General features: G+C 43.8%; 1 long non-coding RNA gene across 1 annotated transcript in view; it reads left to right on the top strand.

Annotated features, from left to right (window-relative positions):
• LOC147120588 (uncharacterized) overlaps positions 1-10,448 on the top strand; it is a 126,866-nt gene extending 116,418 nt beyond the window's left edge. The window contains exon 3 of the long non-coding RNA XR_015077858.1: positions 10,224-10,448. This is a non-coding gene — a long non-coding RNA (uncharacterized LOC147120588). The remainder of the gene's footprint in view (positions 1-10,223) is intronic.
• Positions 10,449-19,623: the final 9,175 nt, after the last annotated feature.

The following is a 19,623-nucleotide window of genomic DNA, read 5'->3' as shown; positions in this document are numbered from 1 at the left end:
AAGTTCCGGTTTGGGGCGCACAAAGGGCGTTGCACGACGAAATGACGTCATAAGCTGCACGCGCAGCTGAGCGCGCGCAAACACTTTGCGCCGGCGCTAAATGTCTACTGAAGTTGGGCGTAGGCGCAGAGCGCGCTGCGCCCGGCCGCTAAGTGCCTAGCGCTCGAAGTCTACTCCTCTTAAGGCGCTAACGGCTGGCGCATGCAACTGAATTTCTAGGCCAAGGTATTTATCTGGTAGATTAAAGTGAGATAGTCTGGATACCTCAAGTCTAGTGAAACAGCGTTGATATGGGCTCTTGGTGTAGAAAGGCCTTGTACCAGGGAGGCTAGAAATGAAAGAAATAAGATGAATTCCAATGGGGTGAAGAACTACAAACAAGATAACAAGACAGCAGGAAAAGTATTGAAAAAGGAGTGGCCAAGTCTAGGTGACAATGGTATTTTGACCATTAGAACCAATTAAAAAAGGTGATTTTGTTAAAGACCATATATGGACACTGGTCACGCCAACTTTTGATAAGAATAAGGTTAAACCTCAATACTCAAAGAACAACTTTACACAGACTTACTGTGAGAACAAAGGAACAAACTTAAGATGACGTCATCTGTGTCTGAGAGGTTCCAGAGACTATGGGCTGCGAGCTACTCGTTAAAACTATCGCCTAATGTTAAGTATCTTACGCTGTAAGCTTAATAAATCTTGATCTATTGCTCAAACATACTGGCTGCTATCTATTGGTGTCTTGTCCAAGAACTCAGAGATCATTAAGATCTTACAAATTGGCACCCTTCAGATGGGACAAGACAAAACGGCTAGTATTGTGTAATAAATTGGACCTCGAAAGTAGCTTCCTGATCAGCTGCTGCTCTTGAGGAGGGATAAACCCCGTTGGGAGTGGGGAGTGCCCGTGAATTGCACACCGATAGTTATTGATGTTAGAGGTCAGTTAGGAAAATCACCAAATGGCTAGTAAAAGTTTTGTTAATGCATATAAGAGGAGGAAGTACAGGTATTATTGATGGAACGATTAACAAAAGGAGACTGAGTCCCCTTGGAAAAAGTGATCAACTTTATTCAGGAACATGTGAATCAGAAAAAAACATGCGTTAAGAGAGAAACATAGCCAGGTGGTTAAGCATAAAGAGATAAAGAAGGAAAAAGATCTAATTTGCAGGCTAACCAAGCTGAAAACTCAGCAAAGGAAGGAAAAAAACGGTGATTTGGAATGCCAGGAAAAGCTGCTGAGACGCTGATTTAAAAAGAGAAAAGAAAAGTGAAATTTAAAATTTTACCGACATGGAAGTTATTAATGTCTATGCCGAGACAAATAAAACGCAAGATTTGCTGAGTGAAAGGAACATTAAGGAATGCTGGAATTTCCATTTGTGTGAAAGTGTGTGTTAAAGTGTGAAAGTTTTCCTGACTATGAATGTTTAAGAAGTTACAGTATTTCTTTAGTCTGAAAGTCTGTCTTTAAAAGAAAGATTCTGTTATGTTTGTTTTAGCTTCTCTGTGTTAAATACATTTAAAACTTTTGCCTTGTCTTGGATTTTGGAAGTTTTAAGAATGTGCGAATAAGATTGTGCCCCAAGAATTGGAAAAAAAACTTTGAACTACAATTTAAGTTAAGCTGGTGTGTATAAACTGAGAAGAACAACAAAAAGTTTGTTTAACAAAAGATTAAGTTTCAGTCTAAGATTTAACCTTGGAGTCGCAATTGCTATGGTGAAATTTTCCAAAGCAGTTTGGTTTGATTTGTTAAAATGTGAAAAACTAATTTTTCTCCAGTTATACTCAATGTTTTACAGTATTTTGGAAAGGCATCTGAAGAAAGGACAATAAGAAATATGATGCAATTTACTGTTTTCTGCAAGCATGTGATATTTTGTTTTGTTTTTTCTGTTCGTGTTTAGTTAAAGTGTGAAAACACAACTGTCTTTTTCAATCGGGAAAGATTTTTTATATTTACGTGAAGTGACACAATTGCATGCGCCTGACACAGTTTCACTCCACCTTCTTAAAAACCTGCAAAGGAGTTAACCCTTTCCACTGACAACTGTTTAAGTTCACCAAGCAACAACTTTAGTATGAAATTTAAAGATATTGGACATTATTAAATTTAAGTTTCTTAATTTTAAGTTAATATTTCCCCACAGCGACAGAAGGAAAATTATGATTTGATAAATTAACCCCTTGGGCTCTTAAGCAGAGTCACAATGGATTCTCTTCTTTCTTTTGTTATATGGAAGTTACCTTGTAAACTAATTGCAGCACTTCTGTCTCTAATGTTAAAACACTGTGTAAGACACCTAGCCTGGGAATCACTTGTTTCTGAAATTGGAAATGCAAGATAAATTGATAGAAATGAAATGGGACATTAACAAACATGTCAGTTCAACAATACTGCTGTTTGGATTTTGGGATAATTTTGTAATAACAAAATGGACTCAGACACTATGGGCAGGATTTTCATTGGGCCGTGGAGGCGGGATTGGAGGCGTGCGGGTGGTTAAAATTGCAAAAACTGGTGGGCGGGCCTGACCCCGACTCCATCCCACCACCACGCAATTTTCATTAATTCGTGTCTAATGGTCCCGACTCCGTCCCGCCTCCAAAATGCGGGATAGGCCATTAAGGCCCTTAACAAGCACTAAATTGCCTCTATAATGCCATTTTGAAAGGCCATTGTGATTTTAACCCTTTTCCCACATGAAACGCGCCTGTTCTGAAACACGACGGTGAAACCTGGCGGGAGCACAATTGGATTGCTGACTATCAACTGCAGGTCAACCATTAAATAGATTTCATCAGCCATCATTTGCAGGTGGCAGGACTTTGTAGTCTCAGGTCTGGGGGAACTTTTAGAAGGCATAACCACAGCTGTGGAAGATTGGTACCTGACACCCATCTCCAGTGTGACCCCCTGGGAAACCCCTCTCGCCACCTTCACTCAGCGCTTCCTCAACTGAGGCATATACCAGAAGCATGGAAACCATTTATTTCCTTTCCTCCTGGACATCAGATGAGGACGAAGACCAGCCATGCCAGCAGCAGAACCATGAACAACAGCAGCACCAACAGCAGCAGCAACAGCAGGAGCGCAAAGCTGCTGCTCACCCAGCTGAAGCTGCACAGGCCAGAAGGCGCCAGCGCGCGACCACATTGCTGCCCGGGATGCAAGGAACGCACACTTCTTGGCCAGATTTGCTTAGCCTAGCCAATCAAGCACTTTTGCCTCGTAGCTTCTTACGTGAGCATCGACAATGGCCAAGAACCAGCGGATTCCTAGCAATTTCACCACCATACTGACAATTGCAAGTAATCCTAAGCCCTCAATGTGAAAGTCCCATTCACAAATGACACACGCCACAACTACAGCAGTAGATATCAGATTTTTTATGTACATGATTCATATGATGGCTTTTACACATAAAACATCAAATTTCACCCGTGACTACCCTTGTGACTACTTGTGCAGTATCTTTCTCTTACACGTGCTCCTACGTAGTGCTTCCCCTGTGGCTTCAGCAGATGTGGAGGTCCCTTGCTCACTTTCTTGCTGCTCCTGTCTCGACACCTTTGGCGGGCATCCTCTCGGGTGGTGAACCTGTGAGGGCTCGTCAACAGTCTGCTGCTCCTGGGGCTGTGCAGGGGTTGAGCCGCCAATCTCAGTTGGGTGTGGACTCTGGTAGGGCTCTGACCGAGGGCTCTGCAGTGGCATGGAAGTGTGAGCGCTTGGAGAGGAGCCCCCACTTCCTTGATGCCTGCTACCAACTTCCCTCTCATGCATCAGGTCCCCCTCAGCACTTGCAAGTGGCTTGAGAGCACCTTGCTGCACATCAGGGGGGCCATGGGGACCTGTATCTGCACTGGCAGTCCTACTCAGGGGGATGGCCATGAAGGTCTGGTTTCTCTGTTCAATAGCTGACCATCGCTCCTCCAGAGTTGTCAGTCTATTCAGAACACTCACCATGTTTTCAACACTCTAACGACTTATCACCACCATGGAGTTTGCCATCCTTTCCATGGTGATGCGTTCATGCACCAATGACTCCACAAAGGCTCTGCTCATGTTAGCGAGGGACTCCTCCATTCGTTCCACACTCGCAGTGACCCTGGAGACAAAACCTGCCAGAGACCCCTGCATCTTTTCCTGGAGTGCCATCACCGCTGATACTGTGGATGGACCCAGAGGCAGAGGGTCGACATGCAGCTGAGCCGAGCTGGCAGAGTCCTGCGCCCTCCGACTAGGACTGTCCATGCTGTCCCTGTCTCCACAATCTGCTGATGCCCACTTGTGAGCTGTGTTACACCAGGTGACTCTACTCTATGTCCCGAAGGTCCCACTGAGGTGTGAGTGTCTGCGCTGGTGCTGGGTGCGCTTAATTCTGCTGACGCTGCGCCCTCAAAGGCTGTAGCTTCCTCTGAGGAGTCTGGAGGCTCAGCCTGTTCCTCCTGGCTAGTGGGGACGGATGCTTGCGATGGTCCTGTGGGGGAGTAAAGGAAAGAGTCAGAGATGTGATGCCAAGGTTACATGCACATTGCATATTGCAGATGATCATTAGTCCATCTGTTAGAGCTTCCGAAACATTATCAGCGACTCATGCAATGTCAATGAGAGAGATGTAAAACTATTCTGTCACCAGCTTGCTGTGATGCACCTGTCTGTCCGTCCCCAACTTGCGCATCGTCTTCCACTCCGACTATTTCCAGGACGGCCTCCTCCCAGGGGGTGAACTGGGCTACTGATGGTGGCCCTCCTCCTGTCCTCACTCTTTCCCTTTTATTGTGAGCTCTCGTTTCCTGCAATGAGGGAGACAAGTGGAGTTTGAGTGAGAATGAAGGAGTGAGTGTAGAGATTCCATAGCACAGATACTTGGAAGGAGACAAAGATGGAGTGAGGTGGCAAGACCAAGGGCCCTCCCTGTGTGTTGTCAATTGCTTTCATAGCATCACAGTGATAGGGAGTGTGAGGGCTGCTTAGTCGAATAGTTAGGTGAATGTGAGCAAAGAGAGAAAGGGAATGGGTAAGGGTGCATGGATGTCAGTGTCAAGTGGGATGTGGAGGAAGAGATTGCTAAAGCTGAGTGCTGGTGAGGAAAGGCAATGGGGATTAGATTGAGGGTGATGGGAAATGCATACTCACTTTTCCAGTACGAAGAAGGTAATGAAATCTCTTTCTGCACTGTATCCAGGTTCTACGGGTAACCGTTAGGGAGTTGGCCTCCTCTGCCACTTGCAGCCAAACAGCCTTGGTCTGCTGAGGAGGCTGCTTCCTCCCAGATGAAGGAAAGTGCACCTCCTTATGAGCTCTCGCTCCCTCAACCAGAGCCTGCAGGGCAACATCATCAAACCTGGGAGCAGCCTTAGGTCTGTCGCTCGCCATTTTGACTCCAGGTCCCTCTAACTGTATATGCCAAAAGGTTGGTAGCCTGCAGAACAAACAAGGCTTGTTGCAGACCTTAAATGCAGCAGCAATAATGATGTCATATTATGCGACTTTCTGACTGGAAAAACTCATTTGCCAAGGGTTCCCACACGCTGGAACTCAAGTGGACAATTAAGTTAAAATAGCATCAATCTCCCACATCGATTTATATTCGTGTGGATAACACGAAATGCGGATTTCACGACACCAACCCGCTCCTGAATGAAAATCCAGCCCTATATACTGTATTTGGTTACTTTGGGGAAAATAAAAGACCCTCTAAAATAATGATAAATAAAAAGTGTTAATAACTTGGACCAAGTGAGAATGTTTGATCTATGTTTTCAATCTTAAATATTGTACTGGACAGTAAAATTGCTCCAGGGCTCATGAATGAGATATGAATGGTAATTAATGGGATGTGTAAAAGGGAGAGAGGAAGTGATTGAGGGTGTGAGATAGAAAGAGGAGAATTACACCACCAATTGGGAATTTTCCAAACTTTCTAGTGAAAGTCAGGAAAGTGTAGTTAATTATAGTAAATTTGTAGCTTTCTCTTGGAGACATTTGTGTCCCTGCCTATAATGGACTTTTTAAGAAAACTGAGTTTGATGGTCTGGCCACTATCCAAGACATCGGAACCATGCAGAGGAAGATGAACAAAGAGCTCCAGACAATCTTTTGATAAGATCACCTGAAAGCCCAAGAAAGGCTTGTATCAGATGGTACGTGTGGCATAATATGGAGATACCGATATGAGTGTGCAAATGTGATTTGTTACATATGAAGCAATTACCATCCACATATGCGTGGTGAATCTGCACTGAAGAATGGGTCTCAGACATGCTCAGTTACTTGACAACAGCAAGCCATGAAATGGTTAATGTGGCTCAGGAGAGTGAGACAACTTTTAAAGCATTGACACATACTCAGTTGAGAAATTATCTAATTAATGAAACAATCATAATAGAGTTAAATACACTGGTACCTGTTAGAGGGATTGAAATTGAAGTGGAGAGTTACATGGAATTTGGATTGGGACAATTGAGGGCTGAGGAGAAATCATGTTTAGTAAGAATTATCCACAAGATGGATATGAGTAAGAGAGATTGTGAAGGAATAAGCCATATAACCTATTCAGAAAAATACACTATCTTATGAAAGAATTCTGGCCGTATTAAAACATGACAAACTGGGTGTGGAAATTTAGAAACCTAACTATGAAATAGCTATGAAAGCATTCTGGCTATTGAGATAAGATAGTTGTTGACCCTGAATAAATAACCTGTGAAACAGAAGGTGCATGGCTCCGACAAGCTGACCTTTTGGGAACAAAACAATGGTTCACCCTGGATAAAGCATTCTAATTTAAACTTTGTAAAGGTGGCATATAAGATAAGGAACATCTGCCCTCATAAAGATGACATAAAATAAGGAACACCTGCCCTTCACACCGTTTTTATATGGTGACCCCAGAACACCTGAAGATGAGACAAGATTCTAGCTGATGTAGCAGTAAGAATTGCAGAGATCAGCAGAAAGATGAATAGGGATAATTAACTTGCATCAGCAGAAAACCTTAAAGGAAATACCACTGGAAAAGGGTATAAATATTGAACTCTCAAATGGGATATCAGACTCGCTTTAAACGGGCAAAGCGATTCTCAGCTTCAGAGGCGGCTCTGTAGTGTACCACTCTTTGTACCTCGGGATCAAAAGTATTTGATATTGGTGGATATCCTGTATAAGAAACATTTAAGAACTGTAATACTGTAGCGAAGTTAAGATTTAAAAGTAAGATTCTCTGTTAAAAAGATAGTATTTTTTCTCTTTTTAGAACTGTTAATGATGCGATTGACTAATTCACCAACTGTAATTTGCATGTTGGTTCTTTTAATAAATCTCTATATATTTTTAGAATTGTCTCACATAAGTCTTCTGTATCAAAAACTCGCAAACTCAATCTCTGTACACTCTTTGGTGAAGAGTTACATTTCTGGGGGAGTTTTCCGGACCCTCATAATATCCGGGATGTTACAGTCTAGCTAAACTTATTAAAAGCGCTATCTGGAGGATGGTAACATTCTCAGGCTGTTCCTTTCCTTTAGGGAGAGATAGCCCAGACCTTTAGACCCAATTAAGCGTCTTTAGGATTCGGCTACCTCAAACTTTAGTTGAAAGTGAACATCTGAGAAATACACCTGATCCGTGGTAGCCCTAAAGGTGCTAGGACTAGTAAATATCCCTTCAAGATGTGGAGAATCTTTTAAGTCCATGATTTGTTGATTAGCTTTTAAAGTGTAATGTCGCTTGAAATGATAGTAAGATTGAATTTAACTGTGACTGTAATAATTGTGTTTTGTAGGTAACAGAGCATGGGAAAAACCAGTACGAATCCAGTATGAGGTGGTTTTGGTGGTGCCTCCTGTATCACTACTACCACAACTACTTTGCTTTACAGGTCTAACAGGATGTGTCCCATCAACCAACATGTTTTACTCAATATCAAAACCTATGCTCAAGTGAAACTGACAGTAAATGAGATAGTTAAGTATGAGCTGCACAATTATATGTCACAATTCAGATACTACATTCCCCTGTTATCTGAGGGTTTCAGTGAGCTCATGATGAGACTGAACTCCTCCTTAAAGCATTTTTATGTTTTGGAGCAAGACAAGTCGAGAATGAATATTGAAATTGACAGCATAGAGGACAACTCACACTGGTGGGATATTGGGCTTAATACATCAGCACACCCTTAGGTTTGTATTATTTCACATACTCTGGTAGTTCTCCAACTTGTAATGATAGTGTATATGATATATGTATACCCTATGTAGTAAGACTTTGATAAATAAGCCAATTGTGTACTCATGCCTATGACTAACCAGCACCAACAAATTAATTGAGCACACTGAAAGAGAAGATCTGAAGCAACATAGAGAAGATCCCAGGCGGGGTAAGCTCAGGACAGATGCAAAGAAACAATGGATACCCCAGCGGGGGCAGAATTGGAACACCGGAACAGTGAATTGAATTTAAGTAAGGGGTCAGATCGGGGCCGTTACGGCCAGATCATATGATGCAGCAACAGAAGCAGTGGGCGGAGGAGAAATGATAGACTGGGATGCACTAGAAGGCAAGACATATCAGCACAGCCGACATGATGGTTGAGGAGACCCCGGAGTGTCCCTCAGCCATGACGCTAGGGCGTCGGCCCCTGGGAGTGTCATAGTTAGCACTCAGGCCTATAATGAAAAAGGGGATAAAACTTCATTTGAGAAGCGCTCCGTTCCCCTCAATTAGAGGAATCCAATTTGCAGCAATGCTTGTCAGAGAATAGATTGAAGTAGTCGAGGAATCAATGTTTAAAACATTTCATCCTCCAGGTGGGGATTTGTAGGAAGGGCTGATATTTAAAGATATTTAGTAGATGAGAATCATATATGTATAACTTCAAGTGTAGCCATTGACCAGATAATATTACCCATAATTACTCCTGGGTAACTAAAAAGCTAAGACTTGTTCAAAATGCAGCCGCAAAGACAGTCAAAAGCAGTTTTGATTAAGTTTTGATAACAAACAGCCACAGGCTGCAAGTGAAGGTTAAATTGCTAAATAACATATTGGGGCAGAAATTCCTCCCCAAACGCGTGAGTACGGAAGGGGTACTCACGCGTCTGGCCGGAGGAAATGCCGGTTTTCAGCATGCACAGTGCATGCGCTGAAAACTGGCATTTCCTCTCCTCTAACCCAAGAGGTGAAGAGGCTAGCGCGTGCGCTGTAGGGGGCAGCGCGTGCGTCTTGGATTTCCTCTGTTTTGGGGGATTTGCGCATGTCTAAAGGCCTCCGGTCTTTACGCTTGTAAAAAGCACACGTAAGTATTTATTTTTACAGGTAAGTGATGTTTTAGTGTAATTTAGAATTTTTTTTCCCACAGGTTTATTATTTTAAAGAATCTACAATAACGTAAGTTTAGTTTTAGACCCTTTTTATTAAAAATTTATTTTTTTCAAAAAAAAAAAATTATTGTTTAAATTATTTTTTTAAACTTATTTATACTTAATTTAATGATTGGGGTGTTTTTTAAATTTTTATTTAAAGTTTAAATAGTGTTTTGGGCCCCCGTAGTTTTCATGATTTTGACAGTTCTTACTCTCAAACTCATGAATGAACCTTCCCCTCCCTGATTGGTTGTACAGTGCTCACCTGATCCCAGCCGGCACATCGCACTAACTACGCCGCTGGATCAGGTAAGCACCGCGCGCTGACATCTGAACCGGGCCTGTCACAGGAAATGCAAGCAGGCCCGGGCTTCAGATGTCAGCGCGCAGGGTGAGTGCAGATCGGGGGCTTGCACACGCGGCAAGCCCCTGACACCAAGTTCTGGGCCAATATGATGCTAAGTAGAAATTAGAATTTGCTTAACAAAACTAATTGCAAAGATATTTTAAAAATAATTAGTATAAGGACATAAAATGAGAGAGATCATGGAGATAAGGTATTTATTTATCTGGTAGATTAAAGTGAGATAGTCTGGATACCTCAAGACTAGTGAAACAGCGCTGATATGGGCTCTTGGTGTAGAAAGGCCTTGTACCAGGGAGGCTAGATATGAAAGAAATAAGATGAATTCCAATGGGGTGAAGAACTACAAACAAGATAACAAAACATCAGGATAGGATTGATGGAAAAGTATTGAAAAAGGAGTGGCCAAGATGCTACCCTTAGTCTGAGTGACAATGGTATTTTGACCATTAGAACCAATTAAAAAAGGTGATTTTTTTTAAAGGTCATATATGGACACTGGACAAACCAACTTTTGATAAAAAAGGGTTAAACCTCGATACACAAAGAACAACTTTACACAGACTTACTGCGAGAACAAAGTGACAAACTTAAGACAATGTCATCTGTGTCCGAGAGGTTCCAGAGACCAAGAGCTGCGAGTTACTCGTTAAAACTATCACCTAATGTTAAGTATATTACACTGTAAGCTTAATAAATCTTGATCTATTGCTCAAACTTACTGGCTGCTGCCTATTGGTGTCTTTTCCAAGAACTCAGAGATCATTAAGATCTTACAGGACATCTCCTCTATATCCCAGTCTGTAGTACACAGCAACGTTAAGCAGGTCACCATGATATTCCCTCGCAGTGCCCCAAGAGGGTGGTGGAGTGCTTCCAGTAGTGTCCTGCTTCCCTCTTGGGGTGCAACTGATGAATTTCGGCCGCAGGAGCACTGAATTTTGCTGGGCTCTAAAAGTAGCGCCCCGGCGAAGTTAGCGCCCCACAGGGGGCGCGACTCAATTTTTCCCCCAAGATGTCTTACTGCAATTATATATGGCCCTGGTGAGACCACACCTGGAGTACTGTGTACAGTTTTGGTCTCCTTACCTAAGGAAGGATATACTTGCCACAGAGGGAGTGCAATGAAGGTTCACCAGACTGGTTCCTGGGATGGGGGGAATGTCCAATGAGGAGAAATTGAGTAGACTAGGCCTATATTCTCTAGAGTTTAGAAGAATGAGAGGTGATCTCATTGAAACATACAAAATTCTTACAGGGCTTGACAGGGTAGATGCAGGGAGGATATTTCCCCTGGCTGGGGTGTCTAGAACCAGGGGTCACAGTCTCAGAATAAGGGGCCAGTCATTTAGGACTGAGATGAGGAGAAATTTCTTCACTCAGAGGGTGGTGAGTCTTTGGAATTCTCTACCCCAGAGGCCTGTGGAGGCTCAGTCATTGAGTATACTCAAGACAGAGATCGATAGATTTTTGGATATTAAGGGAATAAAGGGATATGGGGATAGTGCAGGAAAGTGGAAATGAGGTAGAAGCTCAGCCATGATCTTATTGAATGGCAGAGCAGGCTGAAAGGACCAAATGGCCTGCTCCTGCCCCTATTTCTTATGTTCTTATGTTTGTAGCTGTGTAATATGTGGAGGGTCTCCACTCCACAATTCGATTGACTGCAGTTAGTTTGGATAAATCCTTATCTGGGTCTAAGTGAAATTCTGAGCAGGGGTGCTGATGTAATGAGGCTGCTTGTAAGAGCACCAGTCCTTTATTTATGTGTTCCCCTGGGCTATTGTAATACTGAATGGCAGGCTACCTACCCTGTGAATGGACTGTGATGCTCAGCAGTGGGCTTAGCTCATCGAAACCTTCATTGGTGTTCAGCAGCGCATGCAGTAAATGGAAGTAGTATAATGTGGGTGCTTGGAGATTAGAGTGCAACCCCTAAAACCCCATACTGGCTGAAGGTTGCAGCAGCAGGCTGGGGGAAGGTACTTTCTCACTGAACTCACGGTCAGACAGATGGACTGGATGGGTCACGTGTGGTTTTGTCCCACTTTGCAAGAAAGTTTTCCACTGGAAGATTGGGCAGAGACAGCTGAAGAAAGGAGAAGACCATCTCAAAGAGGTACCAAAGAGGAGTGTATAATTTCAGTGAGATGGACCTCCAAACTCCCCTTCAGGAGGTTCAGCAAAAGAGAAAGAGAGAGACTGCTGGGTCTCCACGGGAAGAAATTGCATAATAATGTGAGTTGTGCCATGTGGAGAAAGGTGGCACCTGCACGGAGTTCCACCTCCCTCATCCCCAGAATGGTCGACCAGCGTCGCAAGAAGTTTGATGATCTGACAAGGGCAGGCAAGGTAACACACTGACCACTTTTCCTTTTCTTCCTAGGGCACCAGCACGTCCCTTACTGTTTAAAATTAAGAGCTGCACATCTAATGCTTCACACTGCACTCTGGTTAAAGGGGACACAAACTCAGTATGTTACTGTATATATGGCCATCTCCTCTAAAAGCAATTACATGCATAAAGAACAACCTCCTTTCTCCACTTAACAGGATGACACCACCAGATCTGTTGCATTAGCTGTCCAATGCCACCTGGGAGACAGCCCTCAGTTGCTAGCCTATGTTTGATTTATTTCATTGCTGTTTGTGGGAGCTTGCTGTGTGCAAATTGGCTGCCGCATTTCCCTGCATTACAACAGTGACTAAACTTCAGAAGTACTTCATTGGCTGTGAAGCTCCTTGGAATGTCCTGAGGTCAGGAAAAGTGCTATCTAAATGCGAGTTCTTTCTTTCCATTAAATAGTGAGTTCCATTAATAATCCTGCAACTGATGCTAAATATGGGAGGAAGATTTCCTCTGTGTGCTTCATGTAGCAAAGCAGTTAATAGGTTCTCTCTAAATGAATTTACACTTTGAATATACACAGTAGAATTCTCCCCACTATATTTTAATTAAAATAACTAGAAAATTATATAACAGCGCTAAGAATGCACCAAAATTTGCATTTACAATTTTAAAGAATGTCACAAATGAACATGCTCCCGGGGATTGCCACTGAAAGGGCTGGCATTTGACACAAGATCATTCTGACAGCTTCACATTAGTTCAAAAACCTTGGGGGAACTCTGCAGTACATTCTCTGATAGTACAGGAGCTTGGGCTCTGGAATCTTATGAGGCATTGTCTCCTGGGCACCCAAGAAGGTGAATTGGTTTTACACATATTGGATTTAAAATTGTACAGATGCTTCATCTCTGCTTTGAGGGTAGAGCCGAGGATGAATGCGGCTTGGCACAGCACAATTCAAGCACAGAATTTCTTTAGAGCTGTGGGTTACTTAGCGAGTTGAAAAAGGGCAATGGCAATGGTTTAGGGAGGGTATGCTGTGAGGAGGATGTCGTGAAACCCCAGTACGATTTGGACAGGTTGGGTGATTGGGCAGAAACATGGCAAATGCACTATAATGTGGATAAATGTGAGGTTATCCACTTTGGTGGCAAAAACAGGAAGGCAGATTATTATTTGAATGGCAATAGATTGGGAGAAGGGGAAGTGCAAAGAGACCTGGGTGTTCTTGTGCACCAGTCGCTGAAGGTAAGCATGCAAGTGCAGCAGGTGGTTAAGAAGGCAAATGGTATGTTGGCCTTCGTAGCAAGAGGGTTCGAGTACAGGAACAAGGATGTCTTGCTGCAATTGTACAGGGCCTTGGTGAGACCGCACCTTGAGTATTGTGTGCAGTTTTGGTCACCTTATCTGAGGAAGGACGTTCTTGCCATGGAAGGAGTGCAGCGAAGATTCACCAGGCTGATACCTGGGATGGCAGGAATGACGTATGAGGAGAGATTGTGTCAATTGGGCTTATACTCACTGGAGTTTAGAAGATTTAGAGGGGATCTCATCAAAACCTATAAAATTCTGTCAGGCCTGGACAGACTAGATGCAGGAAGGATGTTTCCGATGGCCGAGGAGTCCAGAACCAGGGGTCATAGTCTAAGGATAAGGGGTAAGCCATTTAGGACTGAGATGAGGAGGAATTTCTTCACCCAGAGAGTGGTGAACCTGTGGAATTCTCTGCCACAGAGGGCGGTGGAGGCCAGTTCATTAAATATATTCAAGAAGGAGTAGGATATATTTCTTAAGGCTAAAGGGATCAAGGGATATGGGGAGAAGGCAGGGACAGGGTACTGAATTTGGATGATCAGCCATGATCTCATTGAATGGCGGAGCAGGCTCGAGGGGCCGAATGGCCTACTCCTGCTCCTATCTTCTATGTTTCTATGTTTGCATGCTAATTTCTGTCAAGTTTAATGTTCTCAATGGAAAGAGATACAGACTTGAGGGACGTAGCAGCGTGCTGTTATACTTTACGAAAGATTTAATAAAAAAATCTTTTATTTAATTTTATCATATTAATGCACCGAACTGAATCATTTAGCTCAGACAGGTGGTTATCTTATGCGTTACCACAAAATAACTTCAGTAGGACTTTTAAGAATGTTACACACACTTACAGAAGTCTGGTGTTTCTTTGGAAAATGATTGAAAGCTTGTGCTGCCTAGAAACTCGCCTCGGGCAGTGGTGCAAGACAGGCGGTAACGGATCGGCCGCCCGTTATACGCGGCGCTGAACTGAATATCAGGCGCTACGTATAACGGGCGGTCGATGTTATACCACCTGTGATGTGCCACGGCCTGAGATCAGTTTTTAGGCCTGTGTGTTTATACTTGTAGTGACACAGTTAATTCCATAATCCATAATATTAAATGGTGAGGCACTGCAACCAATTTCATTTATGTATGTTTTTACTGCTCTTCCTCCCCTCGCCCTGTCTATTTTTTCCCTAAGAGAGTAAGAAGAGAGGTTAAAAGAAATGATAGCAAAATACTGCGGATGCTGGAAATCCGAAAAAACAACAGAAAATGCTAGAAAAACTCAGCAGGCCAGGCAACATCCGTGGAGAGAGAAATAGAGTCAACGTTTCAGGTCGAAACCCAGAGACTCCTGCATCTGTGCCTGGAGTTCCATCACCTCTGATCTTACGGATGGACCCAGAGGCAGAGGGTCGACATGCAGCTGAGCCGAGCTGGCAGAGTCCTGCGCCCTCCGATGAGGACTCTCCACTGCTGTCCCTGTCTCCACAATCTGCTGATGCTCACTTGTGAGCTGTGATACACCAGGTGACGACTCTACTCTATGTCCATAAAGGTCCCACCGAGGTGTGAGTGTCTGCGCTGGTGTTGGGTGCGCTTATTTCTGCTGACGCTGCGCCCTCAGAGGTTGCAGATTCCTCTGAGGAGTCTGGCATCTCAGGCTCTTCCTCCTGCACACTGGGGACGGGGGCTCTCGATGGTCCTGTAGGGGAGTCAAGGAAAAAGTCAGAGATGTGATGCCAAGGTTACATGCACATTGCATTTTGCAGATGATCATAAGTCCATATGATGTAGCTTCAGAATCATTATCAGCGACTCATGCAATGCCAATGAGAGAGATGGAAAACTATTCTGTCACCAGCTTGCGGGGATGCACCTGTCTCTCCTTCCCCAACTTCTGCATCTATGTTAGCCCCGACAATCTCCAGGACGCCTTTCTCCCAGGGGGTGAACTGGGCTAATGAGGGCGGCCCTCCTCCTGTCCTGGCTCGCTCTCTCCTGTTGTGAGCTCTCTTTTCCTGCAATGAGGGAGACAAGTGGAGGTTGAGTGAGAATGAAGGAGTGAATGCAGAGATTGCATAGCATAGATACTTAAAAGGAGACAAAGATGGAGTGAGGTTGCAAGACCAAGGGCCCTCCCTGTGTGTTGTCAGTTGTGTTCAAAGCATCAGAGTGAGAGGGAGTGTGAGGGCTGCATGTTGGAATAGTTATGTGAATGTGAGCATAGAGAAAGAGGGAATGGGTAAGCGTGCATGGATTTGAGTGTCAAGTGGGATGTGGAGGAAGAGATTGCTAAAGCTGAGTGCTGGTCAGGAAAGGCAATGGGGATCAGATTGAGGGTGATGGAAACTTCATACAGTACTTACTTTTCCAGTGCGATGAAGGTCGTGGAATCTTTTCCTGCACTGCATCCAGGTGCGCCGTGTGAGCCCCAAGGAGTCGACTTCCCCTGCCACCTGTAGCCACACAGCCTTGGTCTGACTGGGAGGCCTCTTCCTCCCTGAAGAAGGGAACAGGACCTCCCTGTGGGCCCTAGCACCATCCAGCAATGCCTGGAGTGAAGCCTCATCAAATTTGGGGGCAGCTCTTGCCCTCCCGCTGGCCGTTGCTCCTGCAGGCTCCTGTGCCGTCTCAATGGTGAAGTTTGGAAGCCTGCAGAAGAAGCAAGGCTTGCTGTGGACCTTAAAAGAAGCAGCAATGATGACGTCATATTCTGCGACTTTCTGACTGGAAATACTCAATTGCCAAGGCTTCCCACACGTTGGAAATCAATTGGCCAATTGAGTGAAAATTGCATCAATCTCACAGACCCATTTAGATTCGTGTGGGAAACACCAAATTCGGGGAACCCGACAATTCCCTGCACCTGATTTAAAATCGAGCCCTAAACATTTTATTGGGACTTCAACTCTTTTATATCTATTCATTTTTGTCTTAAACCATTAAAATGTTTTGGTGCTTTTACTTTGTGCTCATCAGTTTTGGGTAATGGAATAATTGCTCATTTTTCCCCCCAGGCTAAAACAAGCTCTCAGGGTAGGTATATGGTAGGTTAGATACCGTGTTAAAATCTCTGTCCCATGGCCCAGAAATTCGGGTCTCCACGGGTGAGTACGCACGGGGTACTCACCCGTAGGCCCAATGGAAGTGCCGGTTTCATGCATGCACTGCGCATGCGCGGGAAACCGGCACTTGCGTTCCCCTGAAAGAAGGGGTTGAGAGGTGGAACGCGTGCGCGTGCGCATTGAACTTACGTTTTTTTTTCCAGGTTTCTCCGGGAGGGTAAGTCTCCAGCAGTTACACTTTAAAAAAGCAGTTGCAAGGCCTGCTTTTAACAAGGTAAGTGGTGAATTAATTAAAATTAAAACATTTTTTCCATAGGTTTATTATTTTTAAATACTTTAAAGAAAGGTAAGTTTATTTTTAGCCCCGTTAGAAAATGTACTTAATTTTTTCAAAAATTTAAATTATTGTTTAAAATAGTTATTTCATGTAATTTATAGTTATTTTAAAAATGTGATGTTTCTTTAAAATTTATTTGAAATTTTAGTGATGTTTTGGGGCTTATAGTATTTATAGGTTTGACAGCTCTTCCTGTCAAACTTATGAATGAAGCATTCCCTGCTACCATTGGCTCTCCATGGCCCACGTGATCCCAGGGGATGCATCGAACTAACTGCGCCCCTGGGATACGCAAGCACTGCGCGCCGGCAGTTGGAGGAGGCCCAGGATCGGAATCCCACGTGGGCCCACAGCTCAACGGCCGCGCGCTAGGTAAGTGCAGGTCGGGGGCTTGCACCCGCGGGAAGCCCCCGACCCGAATTTCTGGGCCATTAATAGGTATAGTGTCATTTGAGAGCTTGACCGGTTTGCATTGAGGTTTGGAATTCCAAATTGTAATGCAGGACGGATTCCACTGGCAGGACCTCCTCAATGCAGTGAGACTTCCGATGCTCTGAACTCACCCTGTTTACATTGCAGGGCAGCATCAGAGTGACCGGTGGGTGGCCACCCTGAAAAATATTCAGGATTGCAAGATTATGCACGCACGGTTGCTTTTAAATTGCTGGTGGCTTATATTTTTGATTTGAGGATTACTTGTAGGTGCCAAAACAACTCAGCTGGAAACAAAAATGGCAGCCGGTGACTCCGAGTGCTGCAATTTATGTTTCCTCCCAGCGGTGATTAGATTCCAGATTGCCTTTCGAAACTCACCTCATAAAGTGAACCTTAGTGGCTTGTTTCGTTTGCAGCACTGCCGACAGTGATATAAGTACATCAACATAAAATACTTATTTGCTCGATACCTTTCATAGAGTATGCGCTGAGAAATGACTGCTGATGATGCCAGGAGATATACACGTACTGCATTTGTACAATCAGTTATTTGGCCACTACTTTATTAGGAGCATTAACCCATTTAAAATAAATGGGTTACCACCTGTATTGAAATGTGGGAGAGGGGGAATGCTTTCTGAACCTGTTAAGTATTTGTCTGCTAACAGCAAAACTGTCATTTCTATGCTATGGTTCTTAACTAACATATATCTGTGAAAAAGGAATCTGATATTTCTTAAGAAAAGCCATGCTCCATTAATGCAACCCATGAGCCTTGCCAATGAGTGGGTCCTCAAGGGAGAATGGAGATCTCCAGAGGTTTTGTGCCTGGATAATGATCATGACTTGCAATTCCCGTCCTAAAGCAACACACTGGTTTAGTATCACTATCGCCACAAATAAACAGCAGCACGATTCAGCAGGGAGTGATTTAGCAAAACAAAAAATGAAGAAATGAAAAGTGTGCAAGTCTGCCTGAGGGCGTAGCAACCATATTCATTGATGACACCTGCATTTAATGTTTGCAAAGCACATCTATCATTCAAGTTGTGTGGCTCCAATAACACCTGGTAGGGCTTGTTTACGCCCTAAGTACAAAATCAGATGGAACGAGCAGGTAACAGTGGCATTATTATAGCTTCAATCCTCATATTTGCTTTTCTGCTGATGGAATCTCTAAGATGTTCTGGGAGAGAAAACTCAAGTCAGATAAGTGGCAGCTTAGTTGTACGTGTGTGAAAACAGCAAAAAATTGTACACTTTAGAAGAGAAAGACGGATCTCACAGTGGCAGTAATTTCAGGGGAAAATAACCTTCTTGCTGCAGTGGAAAATACCTACAGGGTCTATGAATCACTGTCGAAAGTCAGTACTGCAGTATAATTATAGCTGGGACTTTGGAGCAAAGACCTTCAAAGGATAGAAACTGCTGCAGTTGCCGTGCTGGGAAGCATTCGCACTGTTCTTTATCCTGAAGGGATTTTTTTTCAACTGATTTGAATGGTGCTGGAAACAGACAGCAAATGGAAAGGTTCAAAAGGGACAGCTGTGTTAGCACCATTATCGTTCAGTTTGCAAACTATTCAGTCAATATTTAAAAACAGCTAAAAGTGGATGCCACAAGTTTTTAATAATGCATTATAACATTTGTTCCAGCAGACTAAGGGGGGAAAAAAGTGTTAAATGACTTTGTAATTAAGTGTTGATAGTCTGCACACAGAATACATACCAATGCGTGCACTTCTACTCCATAATATTACACAGTCAGACTCTCCCAAGGGGCCTAATAATCCCACTTAAATTAGTTTAATATGCTAATTGCTTAATATTTGCTTTCTATTTTGAAAGTATGATGTTGTCAAATTGGCATGCAATATATTTTTTTAATCGTTCATGGGATGTGGGCGTTGCTGGCAAAGCCAGCATTTATTGCCCATCCTTAGTTGCCCTTGAGAAGGTGGTGGTGAGCCGCCTTCTTGAACCGCTGCAGTCCATGTGGTGAAAGTACTCCCACAGTGCTGTTAGGGAGTTCCAGGATTTTGAGCGAGTGACAATGAAGGAACGGCGACATAATTCAGGATGATGTGTGACTTGGAGGTGGTGGTATTCCTATGCGCCTGCTGTCCTTGCCCTTCTAGGTGGAAGAGTTCGTGGGTTTGGGAGGTGCTGCCGAGCCGAAGAAGACTTGGCGAGTTGCTGCAGTGCATCTTGTAGATGGTACACACTGCAGCGACGGTACGCCGGTGGTGGAGGGAATGAATGTTTAAGGTGGTGGATGGGGTGCCAATCAAGCGAGCTGCTTTGTCCTGGATGGTGTCGAGTTTCTTGAGTGTCGTTGGAGCTGTACTCATCCAGGCAAGTGGAGAGTATTCCATCACACTCCTCATTTGTGC

The sequence above is a fragment of the Somniosus microcephalus genome, chromosome 4, assembly GCF_052327205.1.
Source record: "Somniosus microcephalus isolate GS21.2 chromosome 4, FLI_Smic_1.0, whole genome shotgun sequence".
In the NCBI taxonomy this organism is placed as follows: domain Eukaryota; kingdom Metazoa; phylum Chordata; class Chondrichthyes; order Squaliformes; family Somniosidae; genus Somniosus; species Somniosus microcephalus.
This window is presented reverse-complemented; position numbering and strand designations above follow the sequence as displayed.